The sequence below is a fragment of the Rhinoraja longicauda genome, chromosome 13, assembly GCF_053455715.1.
Source record: "Rhinoraja longicauda isolate Sanriku21f chromosome 13, sRhiLon1.1, whole genome shotgun sequence".
Classification (NCBI taxonomy): Eukaryota; Metazoa; Chordata; class Chondrichthyes; order Rajiformes; family Arhynchobatidae; genus Rhinoraja; species Rhinoraja longicauda.
In genome coordinates, this window is record NC_135965.1 from 36,241,672 (window position 1) to 36,265,311 (window position 23,640).

The following is a 23,640-nucleotide window of genomic DNA, read 5'->3' on the forward strand; positions in this document are numbered from 1 at the left end:
CCCAAAAGTCATGGCCAGTTATACTATTCTGACCCGTCCTATCTCCCGCCAGATCTTGGGATCTCTTTGTTTAAAAGATATGTATGAGTTTTCTCTCTGATCTGCGCTTATGTCCGGGGGTACCGGGGATGGCCAGACGGTGTTAATTGGTATTTCGTTGCGAGGTGATGGGTTTAACTGGTTTCCCATCACCTACCAGGTAGTTTTCTATGGGCTATTGTGCCCCCTTAACAGATTAACTGTGTAGGTCGGCTTGGGGCATTGTGAGTATGCTGATGTCAGCGCCCCAGTGTCTGGACTTTGACCTGGTTTCGCAGGTTTCTGCATGGCCAATACCCACCATTGTTCTGGCCGTGGCTTTGCAGAAACCTAGAGACTGGGTTGTAAGGTTTTTACTTTTTGTGGCTGGTCACGAGTCCTGCGGCCATTTTAGGACCCACGGATTGTGACATCCTTTGGTAATCTGACCGCAGCCTTTCTCCGCTATCAGCCCCAGTCTCTCGTTTAAAATGTCCAAACTGCAGCTCTTTGGTTTGGTGTTGCTTTCCAAATGAGGGAAAACTTCTCAAATCTTACAGTCCCTCCTGTTGATTTGCATAACCCCAGCTTATCGAATCAATTAAATAATGTGGTTGAGCAATGTTTTCCCGATTCTCCACATCCAGACCCCTGAGGTTTTAACTAAACTAGTGTTCCATTGCGAACGTACAGTCCCCATCTTTTAGGCTGACCTTTACTGCCCGTGTCCCGGGCAAAACTATATTACAAGTATGTACATTTTCATGTCAGACATATACACCTACACCTTGTCCCAGGCCGATGCCTCCGCCATCCTCCTACTGGTGTCAGCTTTAATGTAGGACATGAAAACAACACAACAGCAAAACGATACATTTTTTTACATTCCTTCAACACAATCATTCTTTATATAATTTTGAAAAAAGGACAATGCAAAACACAGTTCACTCGGTGCGGAGGGGCCCGTCCTCCTAGCAGCTTGCGGCTGGGTCCTGCTCGCCCACCCGCACGTAACGGTCTCTCCATTCTCCCTGATATACCCGGTTAGTCTTTCAGTTTCATTGGGGCACCACTCCGGCAACCGCACCTCGGTGAGGTTTAAAATCACCGAGGCTACCGCGTAGTGCACCCCCTGGTACAATACCTGGTCAGTCGGTATCAGTACCAGGCCATTCCCGGGTCCCTTAGTGGTTTTAGGGCACTCACCCTCCTGTGCTACTGCCAGCGGAACTGTGGGAGGTGTCGTGCATGGCCGTGTGATGAGTTCAGTGGCGTTTACCGGGATCGGGAAAAAGGGGGACCCCACAAGCCCGCGAGCTAACATCCCACCCCATCCCCTTTCCGTCATCCTGCCACTGTCTCTGGAAAAATATGCTGTTGCCCGTGGGGCAGCGATACCTCGAACCCCACATACACATATAAATCCCCTCATCCGGTTCCCACCATTTGTCCCAACACACACTCAACTGTTCAGTAGTCCCAGAAATAGTCCTGTGAGTGTTGTTGATAAGTCTCTCCCACTCAACAGTGGAGTTGGCCATTGTCCTGCTCGTTTTCCTCAGCCACCACCGCCTGCTCGCGGGGACCTTCCCCGTGCATACCAGGCAGATCCTTTTTCCAACGGTGGGGCTTATCCTTTGGGCGACGATCTTAACTCTCGGCTTTGTTAACTCTCGGGCACAATAACGAAGTGTCCCGATAAGCAAAGCCTGAGGCGCTGGAATACTCTGAAGAGTTCGATCCCAGCCACCCCGGCCACCGGCCTTCATGGAAGTGAACTGCGGTCTCCTCCGCTTCTCTCCTTCCAGTCCCATCGGTCGCGATGGGAGCCGTGTCCCCGGAGCAGCCATAAATGATGATGTCCTTGGTGCGGCCCCGATAGGCCCACCCACATCCGATCGCCGTGGCAACGATCCACCATACGAGTGCCTCTTGGGGAGCGCTTGGCTTTGTTAACGCCTCTGCGGGCGGGTCTCTTGACCCCCAGCCTGCACCCCACACCCACACATCCTGGACGCATCAACTTTATTTACAACTATCCCCACAAAACTTATCTATATTACCTAATCCTTATCTATCTAAAATATAATATAGCGCCGCATTCCCAGGGCGGCTCAGCTAATCCCTGTCAGGGCTGCAGCGGTTCATCTCCTGCGGCTGCACCACGCTGTCTCCCACCTTTGATCCTCCGCAGCCTGTCGCTGCCTGGCGGGGGCTAAACCTCCTCTGAAACGTTAGCTCCCTCCTCCTCACTTGGCTCCCGTACCTCGGGGCGTGATTGACCTCTGGCCAAAACTTTCTAGGTTGGGGTTCCCTGCAAGACCTACGGAGAGTCACCTTAGGCACTGCCCCCTGGACAGCCTGGCTGAGGACCGGTTCCTGCCGTGCCGCAGCTCGGGTACCCCCCGCAGCTGCCGACCCTGGCCCCTCCTCATCCAGCTCTGCCCCCTTGGTGCTGGGTATACCCGCGGCATCCGGCTCACCCTGCCTGTACCTACAGGTGGTGAGCCTCCGCCCGCTACCCCCACCTTCCTGGTGCTTGAGTCGGGGACGTTACTGTCGTCCCCCTCCGACTCCTCTTCCTCCGTAATGGGATCCAGCCCCTGGTCAAGCTGATCGGGCTCTTCCTCGTCTGAATCCCACCCAAAACGCGAGACCCTCCATTCCTGGAGAATGTCCTCCCCCCTCACGTAGGCAACCTTGCCTGTCTGCGTGACCTGCCTCACCCTTGGCTGTGAGTCCCCACTCACAGGGCTGGCCCCTGTGGTTGACCTCTGTGCTCCTGGCTTGTACAATTTACATTGGTTGATATGAAACTACTTAATCCGCCGGGGCATCTTCACGGCGTAGACCATGGGGCTGGCTTTATCTACAATGCTGTAGGGCCCCGTGTAGAGTGGTTCGAAACTACCTACCCTAGCGTAGTTCCGAACCATTACCAGTTCTCCTACCTCCCACTCCTGCAGCTTGCGCGGCTCCAGCAACAGCTTGTTGCCCAGGTGCTGCCTTCCCATGTTCCCAGCCGCCTGCCCGTGGACCTGCTTCAGATGCTCGAAGAGGTTCTGGACAAACCTGTCCCTCTTAACCTCTTCGAGCTGACCCTCCGGCCAGAACATGGGTGGGAGTGCGCATAACCCTGCCAGTCATCAGCTCGTACGGGGAATATCCCGTGCTCTTAGACTGGCTGGCCCTGATCCCCATGAGGACTAGGGGCAGGACCTCCGCCCATTTTTGGGGCGAGCCCATAGCCTCCTTCCTCAACCTTTCTTTCAGTGTCCGGTTCATGCGCTCCACAATCCCTGATGACTGGGGATTGTGGGCTACGTGCCACTTCCCCTCAATGCCCAGAAGCATGAGGGTGTTCTGCATTACCTGTCCGGTGAAATGACTCCCTTGGTCGGACTCCACAAAACGAGGGAGCCCCCACCGTGAGAACACCTCCCGGACCAGGATCTTAGCAGTACCCAGTGCCGTAGCTGCCTTGCAGGGGAAAGCCTCCACCCACTTTGTGAACACGTCAATGAGGACGAGGCAGTACTTATAGCCTCCTTGGGTGGTGGGCAAGGGCCCGATGTAGTCGATCTGGATCGACTGCCATGGTCCCTCCACCCTCCTGACGTGTCCCATGGGCGCTTTCCTTTTCTGGGGGTCTGGGTTATTGGCAGCACAGACGAGGCAGCTGGCACAGAACTCACGGACCTCGTCCCTAAGCCCCGGCCACCATCCCGCCTGCTCTACCCGCTGCCACGTAACCTCCGGTCCGGGGTGCCCTGCCCCTGGACCCTCGTGTGCCAGCTGGAGGAACTCCCTCCTGTGCTGCTGTGGCACAACCCACTGTTCGGCATGGAAGAGCATGCCTTCTTTTACGGAGAGGGCCGCCTTACCGTAGAGACCCTCTACCTGCTCGCCCTCACTAACAGCTCTGAGGACGGCTTTTAAAGCAGGATCCTGAGCTTGGACGGTCCTCAGGTCCAGAGGCAATGTAACCTTTGGGGTCCCGACGTTACCCTCCTTACCCTGGATCGCTGCTATCTGCCTGTGCCCATAGGGGTCCCAGAAAATGCCACTGCAGGCGCCCTCCTTAGCCAGGGCGTCCGCCTGCTTGTTGCCCTCCCACCGGGGCTCTGTGGTGGAATGGGCCTTCACCTTATGTATAAAAACCTCCCCTTTCTCCCCTACTGCGGCCAAAATCTGCTCTAGCAGGGGTTTAACAGTTAAAGGCCTCCCGTCTGAGGAAGTGTATCCGCGACGGGACCAGATGGCCAGGTACTCGGTACACGAATTGCAGGTAAACATACTGTCCGAGCAGATCATGTATGGGGTTGGGAACCTCTCTGGGTGGGTGACAACGTACGCCACTGCGGACAGCTCGGCCTGCTGCGCGCTCATGAGTCTGGGGAGCTTAATTGCCAAGGCAATGCCTGCCTTGGGGTCATAAATTCCACATCCCGTGAGTCGTTCGCCAGCTGACACAGTACTGGAGCCGTCCACATAGATTTCCCGGCCTGTGGGATGGATCCCAGCCCGTAGACCTATGTTGACGTCCCAGACCCCCTCCACGGAACACCGATGGGCCGTTCCGGGATACACTAAATTTGCCGCGAGCTTTGGCTCGCACAGACCTTCAATCTTCAGATTCATCTGTGAAAGGAGGAGGGTCCAGCGCGCGATGCGGGCGCTGCTGACAGTCCCATCCTTGATCCTTCCATCCAGAAGCATCTGGGTGGGTGTGTGATGGGTGAGGAGAGTGATTGGAGAGGTTCCTGTGAAGATTAAAGCCCTCTTCACAGCCCAATGCGTGGCTAAAAGGTGCCTCTCGCAATTGGAGAAACTCCTCTCCACATCGGTGAGCACCCGGGAGGAGTACACCACTGGTCGCAGCCTACCGTGCCGTTCCTGCAGCAGCACGGCACTCAGGCTGTCCCCACTGGCTGCCACCTCCAGAGAAAACCCTTTCTCCCCATCTATGGCTCCTAAGGCTGGTGCGGTTTGCAGATCCCCTTTCAACTTCTCGAACGCGGCCTGGCAACCCTCATCCCAAGCCCACTCCACTCCCTTGTGTAGGAGTCGGAGTAGCGGGGCTGCGGTGGCCGCGTAGTCCTCGATGAAGTCTCTGCAATACCCGGTCAGTCCCAGGAAAGACCTCACACCCGTTATTGTATAGGGAATCGGCAACTCCTGCACTGACTCCCTCCTAGCCTGATCTATAGCCCTTTCCCCGGCGAGGATGGTCAGACTCAAGAATTTTACCTCTGGCAGACCGATCCGTGCCTTCTTCGGGTTTATCTTAAAACCCTTCCTAGCCAGCAGCTCTAGCAGCTCGGTCAGCAGTGGACCGTGCTCCTCCTTTGTGTCTGTGAACAGGAGGAGGTCGTCCACATACTGCACGACCTGGTTGCGCTGGCTAAACTCCCTCAGGCTATCCGCCATGCACTGGTGAAAAATGCTGGGGCTGTTGTGGAAACCCTGTGGTAAGCAGTTCCAGGTGTACTGTTGCCCTTTAAAAGTAAAGGTAAACTTGTACTGGTCCTCCCGCCGCAGCGGAATGGACCAAAACCCATTTGAAATATCCAGCACCGTGAACGTGGTCGCGGATAACCATATAACCATATAACCATATAACTACAGCATGGAAACAGGCCTGTCCGGCCCTACCAGTCCACGCCGACCATTCTCCCTGACCTAGTCTCATCTACCTGCACTCAGACCATAACCCTCTAATCCCCTCCTTTCCCCTAATTACTATTATCTCCCCTTTACCGCCCTTGTCCACCCAAAGGCAGTGGTTCCGTAAGTCCATAAGGATCCCATGGCTTACCAAAAAATCGGATCCAATGATCCTCTTCCCACCCCCTTCTGTCCACTTCATCAGGATACACTCCCATGTGGTATGGAGTGCCCCCAAATGAACGGACAGCGGGATGGAACGTGCGCCAGCCTGTTCCTTCCATGTGAACCCCGCCAGTGCGAAAGGGACCCCTGTGGACAGGGGAGAGTCAAAGGGTTCCTCTGTGTGGACCACGGTGCATGAAGCCCCCGTGTCCAACAGATAATTGCCCCTTTGCCTCTCCACTACCATCTCCACAAGCGGCCTCTTCCACGCATCGTAGCGGAGAGGACACAGGTAGGCGGGCTGCGCGGGCTGATGTCATTGGGGAATGTCCAGTGCCCCCCCCGCACCCGGGGAGCCGGTAGCGACTGCCACCTTCCCCTGTGCGGCCATGAGGGACCGCATCACCTCGATCATCGTTTCGATGATCTCGGGCTTAACTGGGACATCGGCGCGCAGGGTGGTGCCAACCCTATCTTCCTTGGTGTGGGCCCTGCAATCCTTCCGCCAGTGCCCCACCTTACCGCACCTGAAACACTTGGACTGTGCGGTAGGGTTACCCTCCTGTCGCCACCCCTTTTGGGCCGGTGCCGTAGCCTCCGCTACGTGCACCTTCCCTTTTACTAGTCGGGTAGACGTACTCTGGGTGTTCCTATACCCTACCGTGAGACGGTCCAAAACCGTCTCCTCCGTACTATTTGTGGGATCAACCAGGCTTTCGCCTGCTCCCTGACAGCTGCCAGGCTGTTTGATACCAAACATCGGAGCCACTGGGCTCTCCCATTCCCGACCAGGACATCCCGCGCGGGGACGTGCGGGCAGCTGCTCTGATACACTGTCCACAGTCGCGCCGCAAAAACCCTTGGGGGTTCTCCCATAATCTGGAGGGTCTTCCCTAATCGGGCAAATGGACCCTCATCGCCCATCCCCAAGACTTCCAGGACCTCGTCCCGCAGGAGATCGTAGGTCCTGGTCCCTCTTTTACTTTCATCTGAGAGGCATTGGAGGATCGAGCTGTCCAGGGAGAACAGCAACAATTTTGCCCGTTCTCCCTCGTCGCAACCGTTGATTGCGGCGGTTTGCTCTATCTCCCTGAAATGCAATGAAGGGTCCCCTGATTCGGACAATTTTGCAACATGCCCGATCATAGCTCTTAACTGCTGGGAGCTGTGGGGCACCACGATCTCGCTCTGAATGGGTCCGGCGTCCCCATTCAGCGCGGTGGGTCCCCGTCTGGTTTCCAGGACCGGGCACATGGGCGCCGGTGCCGAGTCCTCGACCGGGAGCTCCTCTCTCTCTCTCTCCCCTACACTACCCCTTTCCCAGGATGCCTCGTAGCTAGGGGGATCGCGGAGTCTGGGGGCTGAAGCCACCATGGTCTTTCTAGGGACCGGAACCGGGACCTTCGCACCCGCTAGTGACTGGCCAGCGGGGGGGTTCATCAAACAGACCAGCCCGCTTGCTTTATTTAAAGCACTCCGCAGACCCTCTATCTCCTGCAGGCAGGCCCTGTGGTCGGCCCCTTCCGACCTTTCCTCCAAAACCATTTTACAGGCTGCCCTAACTCCCTTAAGGTTCTCTTCCTGGGTCTCCAGCTGGTGGCTCAGGGAAGCGCACTGCTCCCGGAGTCTGCCCTCACTGAGCATAGCCTCAGTGATCTGACACTCCATCAGCTCTACCCTGGCTTCGTGGCGGTTGGTCACGACCCGGCGCTCCTTGTTTAAAGAGTCCAGAGCCTCGATCAATTGGTTCCCACCCGCAGCCTTCTCCTCTACCTCCTCCTGAAGGTCCCTGATCTGGGCTGCCTGTGCCACAACCACGCGGTCCAAAAGCTGGACCTGCTTTTTATACCAGGTCAGCCAGACCGCCTTCTCTACAGATTTCTTATGGGCTGTACTGGCCGTCCACCGGATCGCTGCATCCAGTGGGCGCTTGTCCTCTAATAAACCACACATCCATTGTTTGGTGATATTCACCTTTCTAAAAACATAGTCCACAATGCGCTCGTCCATTACATCCCTAGTTTTAAAATCTTTTTCTGGTACACTATCGTCCTGCTGCCAGTGTCCCTTCGTGGTCGCCATTATCTGTAAGAGGTTTCTGCGCCGAGCTTTCGCCCGACCTAAGGTCCCCGTGCCTTGCTCTGATCCCTTGACCAGGCCGCGCACACTGGTTCCCCGTGAGTGGTTCGACCCACTCACCCCCTAATGTTCTAGACACTGGACTTAGATGCAGGAGCGTTGATAGTGCAGAAAAAAACTCAACCAGACCAGATTTGAAGACCAGGGTTTAAATGGAAAAGGCTTTTATTGAACGCTTGGGACTATTGTCCATGAATACTTATACAGTTCTATAAGACATATCTATAAGACACATACCGAATTACATGAATACTTTTACTCTGAATTCTAAAACGCACAGTTCTACAAGACATATACTCAACTGTAAGATGGGGAACGTACGACACATCGCAAAATTGACCAACACATATTCCTTTACACACCCACGTTTATTCAAAACCACCCTCCCCTCTACACTAAACTATGTCCAGGATATGCAGGATCGGAGTACATGCTCACCATGGGGCTATTACTGGGGTTACTGGCTGTTCGTGCTGCTTCTCCGCTGCTTTCCGTGAGGGTCGTGCTTGTCCCCTGAGTTTCTTCCTTCCGTTTCTTGCGTTCCTTGCAGGTTTTCTTGCAGTATTTCTTCTCGAGTTGCGTGCCGGTTCCTCTCTCTTGCACTTCGCTTCTTCTTGCCTGTCTTTTCTTCCTCCTGCATCCGTTTGACTTCTTTCTTGCATGAGTTTAAAACCCAAAAGTCGTGGCCAGTTATACTATTCTGACCCGTCCTATCTCCCGCCAGATCTTGGGATCTCTTTGTTTAAAAGATATGTATGAGTTTTCTCTCTGATCTGCGCTTATGTCCGGGGGTACCGGGGATGGCCAGACGGTGTTAATTGGTATTTCGTTGCGAGGTGATGGGTTTAACTGGTTTCCCATCACCTACCAGGTAGTTTTCTATGGACTATTGTGCCCCCTTAACGAGATTAACTGTGTAGGTCGGCTTGGGGCATTGTGAGTATGCTGATGTCAGCGCCCCAGTGTCTGGACTTCGACCTGGTTTCGCAGGTTTCTGCATGGCCAATACCCATCCATTGTTCTGGCCGTGGCTTTGCAGAAACCTAGAGACTGGGCTGTAAGGTTTTTGCTCTTGTGGCTGGTCACGAGGTCCTGCGGCCATTTTAGGACCCACAGATTGTGACATCCCTTGGTAAACTGACCGCAGCCTTTCTCCGCTATCAGCCCCAGTCTCTCGTTTAAAATGTCCAAACTGCAGCTCTTTGGTTTGGTGTTGCTTTCAGAATGAGGGAAAACTTCTCAAATCTTACAAGTAGCAGCGTTTAAAACTCTTTATTCAGGCACAATGGTTATACGGCATCGGAGTGAAGCATTAAAACATCTGCAGACCTTAATTAAAAATGGAAAATATCATAACTAACAAAACAAATAAAACTTATAGAATTACAACCAAAAGACTAAAGACTGAACATAACTAGCAGACGAAAGATACTGGACTTTCAACTAACAACTTCCACACAGAACACACTGCTGAAAAACAGACTCCCTTCTCTACATACGGTGACTAGTATGTATCAAGCACCTCACCCTATGAAGAGACCATTGTTCATAGTTCTGTCCAGGCTCCTATCTGTTGTAATCCTGAGCTCACAATTTACTCTTTGTCACTGTGTTCATCAGACTTGTCTTCCAGCAGTTAACGTTTTTTGACAAACCAACCCCATCAATTCCTAAACTTTGCTGGGATGAAAGTTATTTGCAGGAAGGCTTCTTGCACATAGCTAGGTGTTGTGGAAGAGGCAATAAAGGGACATGGATCTACCAGCTAAATGCAAATTAATTGTCCACTTAAAGAAGCCAACGTGTCCAACTAAACCACCACTAGGGGGCGCAACATCACAAATTATTGTCCTTTTGAATTTTCCAACCTGTTGCTCAGATTCAAATATGAGTGTAAATATTTTCCATTCAGTGAAAAATTGTTGAAATATAATTCCGATAGTGACTATTCTTTCTTTAATTGTCTGCTGTTATAGGTACTTATTAAGGTCATACTGACCACAGCAGCGAATTGCAGGGCAACCTCAGGACCAGTCACAGCTTTGCAAGCATTTGTCGCCATCAATCTACTGGGGACAAATGAAGAGGTCTGTGAATTTAATAGGTCAATGGTGGGTGACAATTTTTTTGAATTCAGTGTAATCTTGTAGATGCTTTAGTTGTGTGAAATGGAGTTTTACACAAAATGCTGGAGTAAGTCTGCAGGACAGGCAGCGTCTGTGGAGAGAAGGAATGGGTGATGCTTCGGGTCGAGGTCCTTCTTCAGATCAGAGTCTCCAGCATGTTGTGTCCGTACCTTCGGTGTAAACGAGCATCTGCAGTTCCTTCTTACCAAATTGAGTTTGTACTCTTTTACTAAATTTTATAGATATAATATTTATGTTGCAATAGTCAGAAAGCCTACTGAGTGTAAGCTTTCTACAGTGGTTGCTACTCTTGATGTAAGTCTTAATATTAATATTTTCAATTTGTCCAATCTAAAGGATAGGAAATACTAATTTGACATTCAAAATCCTAAATTGAGATGTACATAAAGAATATTGAACTGGAATTTTTTTTTTCTTTTAAGATATTTCCACTCTCAACTTAATCAACTTGATTAAAATTTATAAGCAGAGTTAAAAAAAAACCTCACATGCACAAAGTATACATAGGGCGGAACAGTGGCAGAACAGCTGTAGAGTTGCTGCCTTTCAGCAAAAGAGACCTGGGTTTGATCCTGACTATACAGAGTTTGTTTGTTCTCCCTGTGATCGTGTGGGTTTTCTCCGGGTGCTCCAGTTTCCTCCAAAGACGTGCAGATTTGTAGGTTAATTGGCTTCTGTAAATTGTTCCTAATATGCGGGATAGATCTAATGGACGGGTGATTGCAGGTCAACGTCGATTCGGTGGGCCGAAGGGCTTGTTTCCATGCTGGATTCCTGTACTAAACTATATGGGCGGCACGGTAGCGCAGCGGTAGAGTTGCTGCTTTACAGCGAATGCAGCGCCGGAGACTCAGGTTCGATCCTGACTACGGGTGCTGCACTGTAAGGAGTTTGTACGTTCTCCCCGTGACCTGCGTGGGTTTTCTCCGAGATCTTCGGTTTCCTCCCACACTCCAAAGACGTACAGGTATGTAGGTTAATTGGCTGGGTAAATGTAAAAATTGTCCCTAGTGGGTGTAGGATAGTGTTAATGTACGGGGATCGCTGGGCGGCACGGACTTGGTGGGCCGAAAAGGCCTGTTTCCGGCTGTATATATATGATATGATATGATATATGAATTTCATTGTAAATTAGAACTTATTGGAGCCTGAGGACAATGAGAATAATGTGATAGTAGGAGAGCAGCAATCTCCAAAGGAAAGACCCAGAGTAGATCAGGGCCCACTGAACAAAGGTGAACATTTCAGACCTACTTTATGTTTGTTGCCCATACCTGTGGTTGACCTTGAATGGGTAGTAGAATTATATCACACAGATAGTGATGCGTGATCTCAGTGGTCTCTATGCCATAATTCATAATATGCATGCATGTGAGCAACAACTGTGGTTTATGGTCAGGTCTAACTTGCAAGTTATCCTTTGAACACAAACGTTGGCCTCTCCTGTTATACAAGTTCTGCTGTTCTAATTTAGGTTTTGATCACTATGGCTCTTTACTGCAAATGCTTTAGTCATAATATGTGAGACTTCACACTTTTCTATTTACTGCGACTTTGAATAGCTTTTGTAATCACTGCCAGCGAAATGATGTTGCTTGCCTTTAGCAGAATCTGCTGTTTTGTATTGCGCATGCTTGACCACGTCCAACTTTACTGGAACAACTGATCTGAACGCAGTGGTAAATTCAACAGTTTATATTTCTGCAGAGTTTAGTTCCTGTGACTACGCATCAGCCTCTGCTGTTTATATTTAGGAATTCAGACCAGAGAAGAGAAGAAGACAAGCCTGCATTTGGCTCTGTCTGTTTAACATTATATACTAAGTAAATCATTTATTGAGTAGCAACAGCAGAATTGAGAAGCGTATGATTGGCAACAAAATACAGTTTCATAACATTTGAAATTTCCAGCCTTGTTTGCAGTCCACCATTATCTGTGGAGGGAAATGGACAGATGATATTTTGAACTGGTACCATTCATGCAATTACAGATGATGAATCCTGTCCTGAAACGTCGACTGTCCATTTCCCTTTACAGATGCTGCTCGACCCATTGCGTTGCTCCAGCTGTTTGTTTGTTGCTGCAGATTCCAGCATCTGTCGTTTCTTGTGCCTCAGTACATCATGTTTGCTTCGTCCCTTTACCAGAGGAATCCAAAACTAGCCTGCCTGGGTCAGTTTAAAGGGAGTATGAGACAAGGCCAGGTGAGTTAACATGGGATGTGGGAAAGGTCACCTGGTGAGTCAGTTTCTGAGCCATCTGATTTTCCCAATGATCGATAACAGATAATTTGAGTTCATAAACATGTTCTTCTGAGAAATGGTTGGACATTTCTGCTGGTTTTGGTGTGGTAACGCACATAGGTTCAACACGTTCATTTGTGAAGACAACTGTTAGTTCATTATGTTCCTGTGTCTCTCTACCTACAAAGGCAAACAAAGAAATATAATTCATACTGATATGAATCTTATTTTTCTCTTGAACTGTTAGATTTCAATGAGAGCAGGAACATAGAATTATTGATCTAATAACTTAACTCATCAATGATGACCAAGTTGCCTAACCAAGCTAGTCACACTTGCCTGTGTTTGGCTCAATACCTCCAATTGTTTCCCATCCATGTACTTGACAAAGTTTCTTTTTAAATGTTGTAACTGTACCCATCTCTACCACTTCCTCTGGTAGCTTGTTCTATAACTGCACCACCCTCTGTGTGGAAAGTTTTCTGTCAGGTCCCTTTTAAATCTTTCTGCTCTTACCTTAAGCCCACACCCTCTAGTTTGCGATGCCCTTACCCCCTGGGGAAATGACTTTGGATATTTGCTTTATTTATGCCCTTCATGATTTTATAAACCTCTATGATGTCAAGTCATCTATAAGAACAGTTGGAGATATCGGAGAACGTAGTGAATGACTGCTAAGGGAAATACTTAAGAAAAAAAATAATTGCATGAACTTGTCTTTTAAGTCATATGTAAAATTAATAAATAACATATTAATAAATAACACTTTAATCTTCAGGCCATTTATATTTGATCTATTGCTAAAGCTTTAAAAGGAGCTTGATTCCAGAATCCAGTCATACTTGATTTGCAACTTGTTAATATATAAGGTTCTGCAAGTTTATCTTTTGGCATATAACTTCACCTTGCCATAAGTGAACCGATGCAACTCAATTAACTTCTTATGTTAAGCTTTGCAAGTATTTGCTAAACATTCCCAGCTCTATCTAGGTGAAAAGCTTTTGCTGAATCTGCATGCGTTACTTCTCCCTGCCCTGATCATGCCAGGAATATGGAGCATTTCTGAAGCATCCCAAAAGATGACCTATTGCCTGAAAATAGCTGAAACATGGGAAGTCTGCTGCTGAAATATGTTAGAAACACAATTTCTTTAAATAGCTGTTATTACATTACCTGCTTTTATAGAAATGATCAAAAACACAGCAATAAGTATCAGTGGTATAGGACTGAATAAAATCCTCCACCACAAGGTACCTAGAATGGGGGGGAAAAGCATTTGTTAACTATATTGCATAAACAGTACATTTATTACAGTGTCTTTTGGAAACATCACACACTGCCACCATAAGTGAGTGTTGTGCTGATGGTATAATAACAGAAGCCTTACACCTGGATAATGATCCAAAGACTTTATTAACTACATAGCAAGCACGACCTCACGCCTGCACGTTCCACTTACACTAACCCGAATCACACAAGCAGTGGTCACTCAAAAGCTAAAGGGGCGTAACTACAAAAGCATGACACATAACATGAGTGACACCATTACACTAATCTACAGTGAGGCCATGGTGGGGAGAACAAATGTTTAGGATGGTACAGGGGCAGCAATCAAGCAGGCTGCTGTATGTTTCGTGTGTCACAAATGTTCTGGGTACTGCACCCATCAAGCAAGTGGAAGGTAGAGTCTTGATAGAAGCATATAAAATTACGAACAGCATAGATAGGGTACACAGTCAGAACCTTTATCTGAGGGTGGAAATGTCCAACACTCGAGGGCATTGATTTAAGATCAGAAGGGCAAGGTTTAAAGGGAATCTGTGGGGCAGGTTTCTTTACACAGAAGGTGGTGGCTGCCTGGAATGTGCTGTCAGGGATGGTGGTTGAGGTAAGTAAGATTAGGGCATTTAAGGGGCTTTTATATAGGCACAGGAATACGCAGGGATTGGAGGGATATGGATCTGTTTTTTGTCTCGTACGGTCCTCCCTCAATATGTATGGGGAGGAAGTTCCAGTATTTATATCTAATGCTGTTGAAGGGATGGCAGCAATATATTTCCACGATTGGCTGCCTTGCAGGGGAATATGCAGGTGGTGGTGTTGCCATGTACTTTCCCGCTTTTATTTGGTAGAGGTCATGCATTCAGAGGACACCATAGGAAAAGCCTAGGTAAATTATCACGGTACCTATTGATTGCAGGCACCACGCACCTCATAAGTGAGGTGACGTTGGAGAGAATTAATGTTTAGGATGGTAGATGGGCACCACTCAAGCAGGTTGCTGCATGTTGCTAGTGTCATGAATGTTCTGATAACTGCACCCAGCAGGCAAGTGGAGGTTAATGGTGATACCTAGCTGAAAGTAAGTATCCAGTCCAGGTAGTCTGAAGAAGGATCCCGACACCAAACGGTCACCTACCCATGTTCTCCAGAGATGCTGCCTGACCCACTGAGCAGCTTCAGCGCTTCGTGTTATAATCGTAATTCTCCTCCAGCCTACCCTGCACTCACCGGCTATTGAAAGTAAAAACCTCCAATTGTAGCACTTATCATCACAAACACTACAATGTGTTAATGACAGGATAATTTTATTTCAAGTGATATTAATGGAGGGATACATATTGGGAAAGACTCCTGCCTTTCCTCAAATATTTCCATGGATGTCTATCTGTCAGGATTGATGGGACCTTGCATTAGAGCCTCGTGCATTAAAATCCCTAACTTCCGATATTCATAAATCCCTAACTTCCGATATTCATATCCAGAGATGCTGCCTGACCCGCTGAGTTACTCCAGCACTTTGTGTCCATCAGTGGTATAAACCAGCACCTGCAGTTCCTTTCTACACAGCATCTGATGTTCAGCAGTCATGCAGTGCTCTTCTGAAGGGTCAGCTGAGAATTTTTCTGTCCAATTCCTTGGGTTTAGGGCTGCAAACCACAACTTTTTGCCCAATAATTCGAAAGTGTTTTAACTAAAGAATAAGGTATGGAATTTCAAGGTATCTCAGTGATGCTTAATTGAAGGGGATTATAAATGCGAAGAAAAGCTTTGAATAAAGATTTAGTTTTATCATCTCTCCCACCTTTATGACATTTCTTTGGTGTCACTGCATCACTAGTTGCACTGCTGACCGCATTCTTTGCTTGACAAATGTACACATGTTGTTCCCCTTCAATGCTCCTATTGATCACTAGGTTTGATCCACTGTATACACCGTCAGTGGCTCCATGTATGGATTGTTTGCTCCAAAGAAATGTGACGTTAGTTCCAGATGAGACAGAGCAGTTCAGAACGATATTCAAAGATGAACAGTCAGAAATAATATTCACAGCAAGCTGGGTAACTCGTTCTAAAACAGAGAAGACATATGGAGAGAGGACACATTAGTTTTCATAAATAAATATATATTTTGTTTTACATATCCGGCATCAGAAGCACTTTGGCGCTTTATTTATGAGAATTGAATCAGCTGCTTTAAGCGAATAAAAATAATTAATACTACTTTGCAATAATTGTAGCTGAGTGATTAACACACAAAACTAGTTAGAACAATGTGCTCTTATAAAACAAAGTGATCTAACCCATTTTGATTGCATTGCGAAGGTTAATGATGAAAGCATTAAGCAGGAGAAGATATGGCAAAATACAACCACAAAATTGGTGAATTATGCTTGCTTACTAATTAGAGTCATACAGTCACAGATTGATACAGTGTGGAAACCTGCCCTTCAGCCCAACTCGCCCACACGGGTTAACAATGTTCCAGCTACGCTAGTCCCACTTGCCTGCGCTTGGTCCATAACCCTCCAAACCTGTCCTATCCATGTACCTATCCAACAGTTTCTTAAACGATGGAATAGTCCCAGCCTCAACTACCTCCTCTGGCAGCTTGTTCCATACACCCACCACCCTCTGTGTGAAAAAGTTACCCCTTGGATGCCTATTAAATCTTTTCCCCTTCACCTTGAACCTATGTCCTCTGGTCCTCGACTCCCCTACTCTGGGTAAAAGACTCTGTGCATCTACCCGATCTATTCCTTTCATGATTTTGTATCCCTCTATAAGATCTCCCCTCATCCACCTACGCTCCATGGAATAGAGACCCAGCCTATTTAACCTCTCCCCATAGCTCACACCCTCTAGTCCTGGCAACATTTTTGTTAATCTTTTCTGAACCCTTTCAAGCTTGACAATATCTTTCCGATAACATGGGTGCCCAGAACAGAACACAATATTCTAAATGCGGTCTCACCAATGACTTATACAACTGCAACATGACCTCCCAACTTCTATACTCAATACTGACCGATGAAGGCCAAAGTGCCAAAAGCCTTTTTGACCACCTTATCTACCTGCGACTTGACCTTCAAGGAACCATGCACTTGTACTCCTAGATCCCTCTGCTCTACAACAATATCCAGGGGCCTACCATTTACTGTGTAGGTCCTGCCCTTGTTTGATATCCCAAAATGCAACATCTCACATTTCTCTGTATTAAATTCCATCAACCATTCCTCCGCCCACCTGGCCAATCGATTCAGATCCTGCTGCGATCGTTCACAACCATCTTCACTAACTGCAAAAGCACTAACTTTTGTATCATTAGCAAACTTGCTAATCTTGCCTTGTATGTTCTCATCCAAAGCATTGACGTAGATGACTAACAGTAATGGGCCCAGCACCAAACCCTGAGGCACACCACTAGTCACAGGCCTCCATTCTGAGAAGCAATGTTCCACCATCACCTTCTGCTTCCTTCCTTGGAGCCAATTTTCTATCCATTCAGCTATCTCTCCTTGGATCCCATGAGATCTAACCTTCCAGAGCAGCTGACCATGCGGCACCTTGTCGAACGCCTTACTAAAGTCCATGTACACAACATCTACCTTTTTCTCTCATCAACCTTTTTGCTCACGTTTTCAAAATATCAATCAGATTTCAATCAGATTTGTGAGACACGACCTCCCACGTACAAAACCATGCTGACTGTCCCTAATCAGCCCTTGCCCATCCAAATGCCTGAGTATCCTATCCCTCAGAATACTCTCCAGTAACCTACCAACTACAGATGTTAAGCTCACCGCCCTATAGTTCCCAGCATTTTCCCTGCAGCCCTTCTTGAAAAGAGGCATAACATTTGCCACCCTCCAGTCTTCTGGCACCTCTCCTGTATTTAAGGATGACTCATAACTTTCAACCAGGGCTCCCGCAATTTCCTCTCTAGTTTCCCGCGATGTCCTCGGATATGTCTGATTAGGCCCTGGAGATTTGTCTACCTTCAAACACGACAGTACCTTCAGTACTTCCTTGACGGTAACCCTGACTGCTCTCATGACACTTCCAGTGACTGCTCCAATTTCCTCCGTCCTACTGTCTTTCTCCTCGGTAAATACAGAGGAGAATACTTATTGAGGACCTTGCCCATCTCCTGTGGCTCCATACAAAGGTGACCGCTTTGATTCCTGGAAGGTCCCATTCTCTCTCTAGTTACCCTTTTCCCCCTTATGTATTTATAAAATCTTTTGGGATTGTCTTTTATGCGACCCAGCAGAGCTATCTCCTGGCCCCTTTTTGCCCTTCTGATCTCCTTTTTTAGTTTGCTCCTTAGTTCCCGAATCTCCTCCAGGGATGCACTTGATCCCTGCTGCCAATACCTGTCCCATGCATCCTTCTTGTTTTTGACAAGTCTCAATTTCCCTCTTCAGCCAAGCTTCCTTACGTTTGCTTGCTTTGACTTTCACTCTAACGGGGACGTACACACCCTGAGCTCTCTTCGGTACACTTTTTAAAACATCCCACTTGGCCAATGTTCCTTTCCCCTCAAATACCCTGCTCCAGTCAACTTGAGCGAGACCTTCTCTCACACCCTCAAATTTGGCCTTACCCCAGTTGAGCATTTTAACACGTGGATCCTCTCCGTCCCTATCTATAACTATCTTAAACCTAATTGAACTGTGGTCACTTGTTCAAAAAGGCTCCTCCACACACACTTCATTAACTTGCCCATCCCAATTTCCCAATACTAGATCCAGTATTGCCCTCTCACTATTGACTTTAATAGATTTCACTGCATATCATGGATTATCCCTTAACCTCAATTATCATATCATATCATATATATATACAGCCGGAAACAGGCCTTTTCGGCCCTCCAAGTCCGTGCCGCCCAGCGATCCCCGTACATTAACACTATCCTACACCCACTAGGGACAATTTTTACATTTACCCAGCCAATTAACCTACATACCTGTACGTCTTTGGAGTGTGGGAGGAAACCGAAGATCTCGGAGAAAACCCACGCAGGTCACGGGGAGAACGTACAAACTCCTTACAGTGCAGCACCCGTAGTTTTTAGTTATGATTTTTAGTTTAATAGAGTACTCAATAAATAAGTGGACAGATGAATTGTCACCAATCAGTACTTACCAAACACGGTAAGGAATTAATAATTAATACTGCTTTGCAATAATTGTAGCTGAATGATTAACACTCAACACTGGTTAGAACAATGCGCACTTTCTAATATGAAACAAAGTGATCTATCCTTGTACAAAACATATTTTGATTGCATTGCAAAGGTTAATGATGAAAGCATTAAGCAGGAGAAGTTATCGCAACATGCAAACACAGAATTGGTGAAGTTTGCTTGCTTACTAATTGACATTAATAGACTTCACTGCATATCATGGATTATCTCTTAACCTCAGTTATGATTACTTTAATAGAGTATTCAATAAATACATGGACAGATTAATTGTCACCAATCAGTACTTACCAAACACGGACAAATCAAAAACATGTTTTTGAGTGCCATATGTATCTACGTTGAGCAAGGAGATTGCTATGGTATATATTTTACTGTCACTGATCTGAACATTATCCAACATCAAGGAGCCATTCATGTTCCATCGCACTCTGCCTTCATACATGTGTCGTACGTTCTTAGGTTCCACTGTCGTATTGACTATCCATTTTGCAATGGAAATGTCTGGAGTGCTGGCAAGTTCTACCACATAGTTATCTTCTGCCTGGAGATTTACACAGAACATGATCTGCTCTCCTACTGTGGCGACAGTGCTTGTATTGGGTGAGGCCAGCACTATTCCCTCACAAAGAGTAAACAGGTGGCAAACTGGAAAAAAGACAAATCCTTAAGCATGATGATTGTATATATCTTGTGCTAAAATTGTCCATTATAATATCATAATATTGTTACCTGGAAAATAGCTCCAGATTTTCATAATGAATGGTTAACATCTGAACCTCAGAGTGTTCTTGGAGACTTCAGATATCTAATTCTTAATCCATGGATTTTAATTTTTGTTAGTTCATCATCATGTTTATCTTTGTTCCCCGTGTTCTGCAATCATAAAAGTGTTGAAACATGGAAAAGTCGGATCAGGAATGTGCAACTCAGCCTTTGTGGCTACTCCAATATATTCAGTTAGATCATAACCGATTCTCTATCTCAATATCATATTGCTGCTCTCTGTCTATACTCCCTTGATGCCTTTTGTGTCGAGACATCTATCTCCCCATCTATTGAATACAGGGATAACTCCCAGGATGCATGGTCAGCATCCATGGAAAGAAAAACAGTCAACATTTCACATCATAGACCTTTCATTAGAACTCACTAAAATCAATTTTCTTTCATTGTCAGATAATTTTATATCTGGAAAAATGTTCAACATTTATTTTTAGTTTAACTTGTGAATTGTTGTCCGAGGAAAATCGAATGAAGGTGCGTTTCATTTTGTTTGCAAAGGGAAAGAAAAGATGAATTTATAGCTGTACTGCTGATGTTCAGTGCAGCCGCACTAATGGGGGAGACATGAAAATTAAGTTCACATTCTGCCAACTCAGCGATGGATTGCTTGAATTTTATTCCAAATGTGTACAAACATGTGAAACAATTTGGAATCTGTAATGAGCAATCAAAGCCTACTACATATGTGAATTTTTGGCCGCGGACTCCTGTCTTCTGATTGTGGTAAAATGGCTGTTCTAGCTACAACGCATTATCTGGACTAAGGCAACTGTAATACAAAGCTAAACTGTGGAAGCCCAAGTGTATAAATGCACAGTAAATAATCTAGATATTGAATTTACATTATTGCAATGAACAAATCTTAATACATTCACGTCAAAACTGATGTTGTAGTTTCTGTATTTTTTATTAGTTTTGGCATAAAATGGGTCACTTGTGATTTTTATAACCATTTGCTGGAATATTTTATGAGATTCATTTTCCTGTGCCTCAAATAATTTGCTGCAATGTTTGAAAACTCATTACTTAGTAATGGAAGAATGTCAACAAATACATTTGCAAATTATTGCTCCAGTTAAGAATTCTGCCTAATTCAAACTAAATTTTAAACCCAATTGGAAAATCTAAATAAGCAAATGGTTACTATTTCTGATAAACCTTAATTAACAATTTTGATAATAACTTTAAGTTAAATCACCTAGATTATAAAAGTAAATTTTCCAAATGATCAGACTTCAAATGTTATAATTTTGTGTTTACCTGATGCTGATTGTCAAGACGTTAAATGTTCGTCCCCATTGGAAGTTACTGCACGATTTGGTGAGCAAATTAACTGCGCTTCTAGATATAACCCATCCTCACAGTTGCAGGGGTCTGCTGTGGGAAACGGAAGCAGCAACATGCTCTATGCAAATTTAAATTGAATCGCTACTTTTGATGTAAGTCTTAATATTAATATTTATGATTTATCCAATCTAAAGGATAGGAAATGCCACTTTGGCATTAAAAATTCTGTTTTAATGAAAAAAACATGGGTTGACTACTCTAAATTAAAATGTACATAAAGAATATTGAACTGCAATTGTACTTTTTCTTTTAGGATGTTTCCACTCTCGTCTCAATCACCTGATTAAAATTTATAAGCAGAGTAAAAAAGAAACTCACATGGACAAAAGTATACAAAAGGCGGCACAGTGGCGTGGTGGAAGAGTTGTTGCTTTTCAGCACCAGAGATCCGGTTGGATCCTAACTACAGGTGCTGTCTACTGTTTTTGTACGTTCTCCCTGTAACTGCATGGGTTTCCTCCGGCTGCTCTGATTTCCTTCCACACTTCAAAGACGTTCAGATTTGTAGGCTAATTGGCTTCTGTAAATTGTCCCTAATGTATAGGATAGATCCAATGTACGGGTGAAGGTATCACAAAATGCTGGAGTAACTCAGCGGGCCAGGCAGCATCTCTGGAGAGAAGGAATGGGTGACGATTCGGGTCGAGACCCTTCTTCACCCATTCCTTCTCTCCAGAGATGCTGCCTGACTCACTGAGTTAGACAATAGACAATAAGTGCAGGAGTAGGCCATTCGGCCCTTCGAGCCAGCACCGCCATTCAATGTGATCATGGTTGATCATTCTCAATCAGTACCCCGTTCCTGCCTTCTCCCCATACCCCCTGACTCCGCTATCCTTAAGAGCTCTATGTAGCTCTCTCTTGAATGCATCCAGAGAATTGGCCTCCACTGCCTTCTGAGGCAGAGAATTCCAGATTCACAACTCTCTGACTGAAAACGTTTTTCCTCGTCTCCGTTCTAAATGGCCTGGAGTTACTCCAGCATTTTGTGATACCTTTGATTTGTACCAGCATCTGCAGTTATTTTCCTAGTGTACGGGTGATCACTGGTCAACGTGGAATTGGTGGGCCGAAGGGCTTGTTTCCATGCTGAATCCCTAAACGAAACGAAACTAAACTATATGAATTCAGACCTTCTTTACATTTGGAGCCCATTAGCAGTGGTTGACCTTGAATGGGCAGTAGAATTATATCACACAGATAGTGATGCGTGATCTTAGTGGCCTCTGCCATAATTCATAATATGCATGCATGCATGTGAGCAACAATTGTGGTTTATGGTCTGGTCTAACTTGCAAGCTATCCTTTGAGCACAAAAGTTGGCCTCCCATGTTATACAAGTTCCACTGCTCTAATTTATGTTTTGATCATTATGGCTCTTCACTGCAAATGCCTGTCTTAATATGTGAGTCTTTATGCTTTTCTATTTACTGCGACTTTGAATAGACCTGCTCAGGTCTTGTAGTCACCGCCAGCTACTGTAAATGGTGTTGCTTGCCTTTAGCAGAATCTGTTGCTTTGTATTGTGCATGCATGACCACATGCATCTTTACTGGAATAACTGACCTGAACGCAGTGGTTGATTCAATGGTTTATATTTCTGTTTACTTTACTTCCTGTGATTATGCATCAGCCTCTGCTGTTTATATTTAGGAATTCAGACCAGAGAAGAGAAGAAGACATGCCTGCGTTTGGCTTTGTCTGTTTAACATTATACAGTAAGTATATCAGTTATTCAAAGGTTCAATGGTCTGTTTATTGTCACGTGTGCCAATTAAGGTACAGTGAAACTTGAATTACCATACAGCCATACAAAAGAAAATGCAACAGGACACACAACTACAGAAAAGTTAACATAAACATCCACCACAGCGGATTCCCCACATTCCTCACTGATGGAAGGCAATAAACATAACATAACATAACAACACTTTATTGTCACTCGGCACAACACCGAGCGAAATTTCAGCAGTCACACAAAATACAGCAAAAAAGAAAAGAACACAGGACACCCGACCCCAACACAAACATCCATCACAGTGACTCCAAACTCCCCTCACTGTGATGGAGGCAACAAAACTTCCCCTCTCTTCCCCCCGCACCCACGGACAGGCAGCTCGACCCCTACCGAGGCAAACGACACGCACAGCCCCCGCAAGGGGATGGAAGGCCCCCCGGCCGAGCCGCCCCGGGCACCGAAACGTCCCGCAGCCACACCGGGCGATGTTAAGTCCAACGGCCGAGCCACACCGGGCACTGATACGTCCCGCGGCCGCACCGGGCGATGTTAAGTCCAGCGGCCAAGCCACACCGGGCACTGAAACGTCCCGCAGCCGAGCCGCACCGGGCACTGAAACGTCCCGCAGCCGCACCGGGCACTGAAACGTCCCGCAGCCACACCGGGCACTGAAACGTCCCGCAGCCACACCGGGCACTGAAACGTCCCGCTGCCGAGCCGCACCGGGCACTGAAACGTCCCGCAGCCACACCGGGCACTGAAACGTCCCGCAGCCACACCGGGCACTGAAACGTCCCGCAGCCACACCGGGCACTGAAACGTCCCGCAGCCACACCGGGCACTGAAACGTCCCGCAGCCACACCGGGCACTGAAACGTCCCGCAGCCACACCGGGCGATGTTA

The 23,640-nt window shown here is 46.9% G+C and overlaps 1 long non-coding RNA gene across 1 annotated transcript; it reads left to right on the top strand.

Annotated features, from left to right (window-relative positions):
* Positions 1 to 10,019: 10,019 nt before the first annotated feature.
* On the top strand, positions 10,020 to 22,718 carry LOC144599241 (uncharacterized). The gene is made up of 3 exons (XR_013547979.1): positions 10,020 to 10,100; positions 21,253 to 21,408; positions 22,653 to 22,718. It is a non-coding gene; the product is annotated as an uncharacterized LOC144599241 (long non-coding RNA).
* Positions 22,719 to 23,640: the final 922 nt, after the last annotated feature.